General features: G+C 39.0%; 1 long non-coding RNA gene across 1 annotated transcript; it reads right to left on the bottom strand.

The window, feature by feature from the left end:
- Nucleotides 1-6,668: 6,668 nt before the first annotated feature.
- LOC128126693 (uncharacterized) lies at nucleotides 6,669-7,912 on the bottom strand. Its single transcript, XR_008224721.1, has 3 exons — nucleotides 7,735-7,912; nucleotides 7,463-7,530; nucleotides 6,669-6,824 (listed from the first exon to the last, which is right to left on the bottom strand). It is a non-coding gene; the product is annotated as an uncharacterized LOC128126693 (long non-coding RNA).
- Nucleotides 7,913-8,399: the final 487 nt, after the last annotated feature.

Here is an 8,399-nt window from a genome sequence, read left to right as displayed (position 1 = left end):
GTGTGAGGTTCTGGAGACCTTGAGGAAGGAGTGGCTTTATGCCAAGTTCTCCAAGAGCGATTTCTGGCTGCGTGAGGTGCAATTTTTGGGGCACATCGTCAACCAGAAGGGTATATTAGTCGACCCGGCCAAGATTGAGGCCATGATGCGGTGGGAGGTTCCGAAAACTGCATCTGAGATTCGGAGTTTCTTAGGTCTTGCAGGGTATTATCGGAAATTTATCCAGGATTTCTCCAAGATTGCAATGCCTTTGACCCGTTTGACAAAGAAGAATGTGACCTTTCGGTGGGGGCCTGTGTGACATCCCCAAATTCACAATCATTTTAAAATTTTTATTTATCCTTATTTGAAAATCAGAGTATTCATTTTTAAAGAATAATGTTGCGGAATTTGTTCCCATAAAAACATGATAAATACATTATCAAAGTATTTCCTAATAAATGTATTTTGTTTATATTAAAACTTTGGGATGTCATTGTCAATACAGAAACGTAAGCCTAAATAGACCTTACATTCATTTACACTAGTGATCTACATCTCCTTTAATCTCTCAGTGTAATCTAGTTTCGTATCGACACCTGTGATTCAAATAAACTGAGTGGCTCAGGTTGGGAAACCTGGTGAGTACATAGGGTTTTCAACCCATAATAATATAATTATTATGTTTAATCATCGAAAAAATTAACCCAATTACTCATCCCCATTATCTTCTTTATTCTTAAGTATCTTCCCTAAGAATCATCTATTCCTAAATATTTATTCCAAAGGATTATCCTAAGGAATAGGCACGAAGTCCATCGTTGCCAGGGTTTATCTAACATGCACTAAGTCTATAGCTTTCGATGTTATCTGTTAAGTACTAAGTCCATAGCTGCCAATGTTCATCTATAGGGTACTAAATCCATTGCTACCAACGTTTATTTGTAAAGCACTAATTCCATAGTTTCCAATGTTCGTTTATGAGGCACTAAGTCCATAGATAGTAGGATTTTTAGAGTGCATCTGGTGAACACATCGTTCACAACACGTACAGGTTGCAATCCTGCTAGTGTTCCACTGGACTGTCTAGAATAGTCTGTGGTTGTCATCTACTCTGCTAGATGCTAGTATTGATTGAACTCCTTTTGAGATGTTGTATGGAAGGAGGTGTAGGACCCCGGTTTGTTGAGGGGAGATTGGCCATCAGGTCATGGGAAGCACCGAGGTGGTGCTTAAGACTAATGAGTTGATTCAGCAGGTTCACGATAGGCTGCGGATCGCGCAGAGTCATCAAAAGAGTTATGTTAACCGACGTTGTTCAGACCTTGAGTTTCAAGTGGGATATTTGGTACTACTGAAGGTGTCTCCTTGGAAGGGTGTCATCCGGTTTCGGAAGCGGGGAAAGTTGGGCCCCCAGTTTATTGGTCCCTTTAGGATTACTGCTCGGGTAGGCCCGCGTAACGCCCTTAGATCAGGACTAGTCAATTTAGAGACGATAAGCGTCAAAAATGACTTTTTGATAGAAGATTATTTAGGATGAATAATCTTAACTAAGTTGTAGTATATGTTACAAGGATTCCGTACATATAAAGAACGCCAAAATCCGAGTTATAACGAAGAAGTTATGACATGTCGAAGTTTCGCGACAGAACCAGCACGACGTTGAATGACGTAAAAAGTGAATTTACGTTAGAGCGATATTTAGCCTTAGTGATCTAAACGAAATTCCTAGAGTTCGTTAAACCGAGAGTATGCATAAAAAGAATGCCCAAATCTGACTTCGTATGAGGAGTTATGATTTTTCTAAGTTTCAGCTTAGCAATATGCAGCCCGAATACTCGATTTGAGATCGAGCGGTTTTTAGCCGAAACAATCTAAACGAGACTTGAAGATCTCATTTATAGTAGTCCAACGGTAAAAAGATAGACAAAAACGGATGTCGGATGAAGAAGTTATGAATTTATAACGGAGTTTTCCTGTCCGGGCCTACTAAAAATAAATAATAAAAATAAATTCAAAATTAGCCAACGGAGTCTAAACGAAAGTTGTAGAGCGTAGTCTCACCTATGCGTGGATATAAAGAACGTCGAAAACGGAGTTCGTATGAGGAAGATATGAATTTTTGAAATTTATTAAATAATTAAAGTATTAAATTTAATTATAAAATCCGATATTATCTAAAGGAGGGGAGTCACCGGGCTTATCCGGGTTACGCCCAGCGTACCTGGATTTATGCCCAGCATAAATCGAGAATCCAGCCCCTATAAAAGGAACTCGAGGCTGTCGAGTTCTTTGCTTCATTTCTCTTCTTTCTCTCTCGTTTTGCGTGCAAGAAATATCCCGAAGCCCCAGTATCATTCCCGAACCCCGAAGCAAGTCTCGAAGCCCCGAAGATCCTGAGAAGTGTGATTCCCGAGCCGAAGATCTGCCCGCGAGAAGCCAATTTTTGTGAAGATCTTCCAGATCTACCGATGAATAATACTTCTACAAGCCGTTGTGCTGTCTGATCATCTTTTGATCAAGTGAGTGTGTGGTCACTTTCTTCTAACACATAAATATTAAGTATTTGCTATGAAATACGTGCTATGTGTATAATATATTATTGTTTATTTGAGATGATTGTGGAATGGACGAATTATATAAGTTTTAATGAGTTAAACTGTATATGTATTTTGTATCTACAAATATGTTGGGTAGAACATGGGTAGATGAGGTTGTTGGTAGGTGATAATAGGTGGGTTGGACCATGAGATAAAAGAATAAAGAGGTTAGTTTTAGATCCGGGAATACGGATTAGGTAATGAGGCAAATTTAAGATCCGGGAGTACGGATTATGTATTTTTGAACTATGTGATCATTCGATAAGGTATCATGTGTATAGTCCCTTTTAGGAACGTGATTTTAATACGAGTATTGATTTAAGTATGAAATATACATATGTATGTGAAGTATTTGTTATTGTCCGAAATACGTGTTAGATATATTGGATGATATACAATGTGTGAATCAGATATGGTTCAATAGGTGTTAAGATGTGTATATATGATTTTATTACTTAAAACCTTGTTTTAAGTATACACTATTTGGCATTGCCTAAACAGATATAGTATCAAAAAAAATTCATTATAAACATTGTAGGTTTGCCTAGTGACGGGTTAAGACGTAAATGGGATGTTTAGTTCAATTAAGTTTGGACATTGGGTAGTCTCTTATTAAGAGTACGTGAGTTGCAAGATTGATGATCGGTGGAGTACGTCCTACGTACAGAAGTACACTTTATGTACGAAGTCCTTTTTAAAGCTCTGTGTCTTGGGTGTTGTTTGTGCCAGGGTACTATTATGTTCTTGAGTATGAGTCTTTCGCATACCAGAGTACTATAATGTGCCAGAAGTACTATCATGTACAAAGTCTTTTTGACAATTTTGTGTGTCGGTTACGGGAGCGTACGGGAGTACTCTAGTAGTATTTCCCCATACTTTTATGTTGAGAGAGCTTTGGAGTCAGCGTTTCTTTTATGAAGTGATCAACCGAGCTTCATATGTCAGCGTTTTCTTTCACGAAGTAATTAAGGGAACTTCGTAGACTGCCTAATAAAGTGTGTCGGTAATAGACCACTGCTAGGTATGTCTGGTGCTATATTGTTGGATAGGGTGCGTCTGGGGGTGAAATACCTCATGTATTCAGGCCACTACTAGGAAAAGTTCGATGCTGGGATAGGTAGAGTCTGGGGGTATAATACCTCATGATAGCCGGACCACGCCTAGGCATTGTTATCAAGATAACTACCCCTGACTTAACTGTCTTGTGGTTCTTTATTTTTTGAACAAAGGTTCGTGGTGAAACTTGTTCCATTCCCCTCATTTGATGTCTTTATTGATCCTCGTTTGCTGCCAGGGAATTTCCGAAGCAGCTTCGTCAGTTGTTGTTCATATCGATTCCTTAGGCTAGATCTCGTAAGATCATTGTATAGGGTCAGTATGTGGGGATCGACGGGATGGGATAGATTGTTTTAGAAATATGATTTATATGTGTTAATAATATTAGTGGTTTTGCAGGACCGAGATATACATTATTATCACGTGGTTTGAACTAAGAGCTTTCGTACTCTGTGTTCCTTAGGTGATTGAGTTCACCAGGGATATTTGAACTAAGTGTTCACTAGATGTTTTGAACAATGTGTTCGCCAGGGATATTTGAACTAAGTGTTCATTAGGTGTTTTTGAACTAAGTGTTCATTAGATGTTTTTTAACTAGGTTTTCATTAGGTATTATTGAACGCAATGTGTTCAATGGGTGTTCTTGAACTACGTGTTCATTAATTATTTTGAACTGCATGTTCACCAGAGGTAATCTAAGAACCATGGCAGCACTAGACTTTGTGCCAATTCCTTAGGGCAATTCTTAGGAATGAATGGGAGAAGGGTAATCGGTTCTTAGGGTAAATCTCTAAAAAATAAAGGAAGATAATGGGGGTGGGTAATTGGATTGATTGTTTGATAATTAAATATAATAATTATATTATTGTGGGTTGAAAACCCTATATGCTCACCAGGCTCCCAAGTCTGACCCACTCAGTTTTCTTTGCATTACAGGTAATGGCACAAGAGTATAAGTTGGTGGACTTGATGAGAGATTTTGGATTAATATAGGCCAGTAGTTATGAATAACTGTTGTAAGGTCTATTTTGTTCTATTTATGCTTTTGGTCTGTATTGAACATGACATCCCGAGATTTTGTTATATAATGAAAATACATTTCTTTAAGGAAATGCTTTGATAATTTTTATCATATTTTGTTTTGGGAACAAATTCCGCAACTGTTTTCTTTAAAAGATTACTCTAATTTTTAAAAACAAAGCATAAACAAATCGGTCTTTTCTAACCGTGAAATTGGGGATGTCACAGCCCGGTAGTGTACCGGGTGCACCTTCCTAAGGAGCTCAATGAGATCGGTAACACCTTCCACGTGTCTCAGTTGCGGAATTGTGTAGCCGATGAGTCGGTCGTGATATCGTTGGATGATATTCAGGTGGATGAGCGCCTGAATTATGTGGAGAGGCCCATTGCAATTCTCGACAGGAAGAGTAAAACTCTATGTAACAAGGTGGTGATTCTAGTGAAGGTGCAATGGCAGCACCGAAAGGGCTCTGAGTGGACATGGGAGCCGGAGGACGGGATGAGGGAGCGCTACCCAGATTCGTTTGGGGCAGCAGAATTCGAGGATGAAGTCTAATTCAAGTAGGGGATATTTATAACACTCGGATCCAGGTATTTTACCTGTTAGTCCTTGAAATAAAAATATATTTGCGAATGAGATCCCTTCGTACGTTAGGCATACGTCTATGTACGCTTAGCGTACCTAGGCATGCGAAATCGGTACTATGAGCCACATACGTGGGGTGTCTTTAGCCAATAGTTAAAACCCTAATTTTAGGGCATCATCCATGTTTAAACACATTTAGTACCTTTGGACCCTCACTCTTATCGGCCTCCACTGTTATTATCGTCCTTAAAACCCTAGTTTTCCATTGAGAGTAATTTTTGAGCTTGGAAGTAACTTTGGTGGCCTTTTGGTGTGTTTGAATGAAGAAGAACTTGATGTTCAAGCTTTGGACGTGGTTGAGCTTCAAGATCCTGAATCTACATCATCTTAGGAAGATTTTAATGGTAAAAAGCTCAAACCTTGTTGATCCTTTTGATAGTTAGAGTTAGGGTTTGTTTATAAGCTCATTTTTTGTCCATGGGTTCTCTTTTGGGTGTTTGGGCAACTCCAAAAGCTAGAAATGATAGATCTTAGTCCCTTTGTCATCTTAGAACCATAAAAATTTTATCTTGGTGGTTGATATGAAACCATGCATGAATATAGGTCCTTTTTGTGGGCCTTGATGCACAAAAATGGATGTTGGACTCCGATAAGACATGCTAAGGCATAAAGTTGCCAACTTTATGCCCTAGGACCCTCTTAAGGACTGAGCTCTGGAAGTTAGATTAAGTGGTTGAATGGATTAAGCACCAAATGGAGAAAGGTGTTGAGCAGCTCAGTACGCTGAGCGTACCAAGGTGTACGCAGCGCATACTGCATGGTGATTGAATACGTCAAGCATACCGAGATTACGTTGCGCGTAAGCTTCCAGTGGGCTTTTGGACTTTTTTGGGATTTTGGGTAATTGGGCCTCAGTTGGTTTTGGGCCTTGACCTGTTTAGAGTAGTGTGACATCCCCATTTTCACGGCCAGAAAAGACCGATTTTGTTTATAATTTATAAAAATCAGAGTATCTCTTTTAATAAAAACATTGCGGAATTTGTTCCCAGTAAAACATGATAAATACGTCAGTGTTGTAAAACTCACCGATTTGCCCGAGTACTCGTCCGAGTACTCGCTACTCGGCCCCTTTCCGAGGCGAGTTACAAAATCCGAGTACTCCCCGATCCGCCCCTTATTGAAGCGAGCACGGTTGTAAAACTCGGCCAACTCGGTGATTAATATGTATAGTATACTTAATGATTTATTATTTAACACACACATATATGTGAATATTACTACATATATGTGACATCCCCAAAATCACGGCCAGAAAAGACCGGTTTGTTTATGCTTTGTTTAAAAATCAGAGTAACATTTTAAATAAAAGTGTTGCGGAATTTGTCCCAAAACAATAATATGATAAAGATTTATCAAAAGCATTTCCATAGAAATGTATTTTATTAAAAGACTCGGGATGTCATGTTCGTACAGATCAAAAGCATAAACAGTACAATACAAGCCTTACTACATTATTTCATATCTACAGGCCTATATCCGTAATCCCTCGTCCAAACATCATATATATGCTCAAGCGCCACTACCTGTAATACATAAAACTGAGTGGGTCAGGCTTGGGAGCCTGGTGAGCACATAGGGTTTTCAACCCACAATAAATAGTTTATTAATTTCATCAATCAACAATAACCCGATTACCCGTTCCCGTTATCCTCACTTTACGTCCCTAAACACCTATCATAAGGGACCTAGCCTAAGGATCATCATCGGGACGGACACTACTACTAAGGGGATTCCTCAGCAATAAATGTCCTAATAGGCAACCATGTGGGGGATGGAGTACATCTGGTGAGCACACAGTTCAAATAAACACACAGTTCAAATAAACACCTACAGGTTGCGAGCCTGCTAGTGTTCCACTGGACTGTCTAGAATAGTCTGTGGTCGTCATCTATACTCCGCTAGATGACTGGATCATCAATAACATCTATAACGAGGCCTCTCATTATTTTATTTTGTCACACAGCAACTATTACATCTACCCATGTTTTACCCAACACATTTTGTAGATATAAAATACATATACAGTTTAAATCTTTGAAAACATGTATAAAACGTTCATCCAGCATAGATAGCAAGTATTCAGATAATATGCACAAATAGCACGTAATTTATATTAAATACTTCATATCTATGTGTAAGTTGAAAGTAAATATGCACTCACCTGAAAAGGTGGTGATTCCGAACTCAGACAGCGCTTCGCTTCTTAAAAAGAATTTTCTTCGACGAAACCTAGTATTATTACCACTAGAGTTTAGTTTATTGTTCGTCGAGACTAATTAATAGTCTAGCTATTATTATTATTATTATATAAGCGTCAAAAAAATACTTATATAACCCATAATAATAGCCCAAGTATTTATTATAAGTTCCTAATAACGTTACTATAATTAAATAAAAGCTATATTAAAAATAGCGTAGGCGTAGCTCACTTACAGCGGGTTTTATAGAAAACCGGGCTTTGCTTGGAGCAGCGTTCCCGAGCCGAAAAACTCTTCTTCTCGGAGCCTTCGAGCACTCCGGGGCTTCCGCCTCGTGCTAGGGAGGTTCCCTAGGCTTTTCGGGGGATTTCGGGGCTAGAGAGAGGTTCTAGAGAGAGAGAGAGAGTAAAGAGAAGAAAGAATGGGAAAGGTGTGAAGAAAATGAGGGTGGGAGAGGTGGTATTTATAGGGGTGAAATGTGGCTGAACTTGGTGCCACATGTCACCATGTGGTGGCAAGCCTTGGGGAGAAAGCAATGGCCAAGATTGTGCCACATCACCCATTTTCGCACAGCACACTTCCGACTTCTAAAATCCGTAACTTTCACATACGACCTCCGTTTTTGACGTTCTTTATATCCACGCGTAGGTAATAATAAGATCTACAACTTTCATTTTGACACCGTCAGCCAATTCTCGATCGATCTTAAATTTAACAGTACAAGGAGATTATACTGTTAAACGTCTGCGTAAAATTAATAACTTCTACATACGGACTCTGTTTTTGTCTGTCTTTTTACCGTTGATTTCCTATTAATGAGATCTTCAAATCTCATTTACGTTGCGTAAGCCAAAAACCGCTCGAACTAAAATTCGAGTTTCAGGCCGTGCACTGCTAAGC

The sequence above is a fragment of the Lactuca sativa genome, chromosome 1, assembly GCF_002870075.4.
Source record: "Lactuca sativa cultivar Salinas chromosome 1, Lsat_Salinas_v11, whole genome shotgun sequence".
Taxonomy (NCBI): domain Eukaryota; kingdom Viridiplantae; phylum Streptophyta; class Magnoliopsida; order Asterales; family Asteraceae; genus Lactuca; species Lactuca sativa.
Note: the sequence above shows the minus strand (reverse complement) of the source record. Positions and strands in the feature narration are given on the sequence as shown.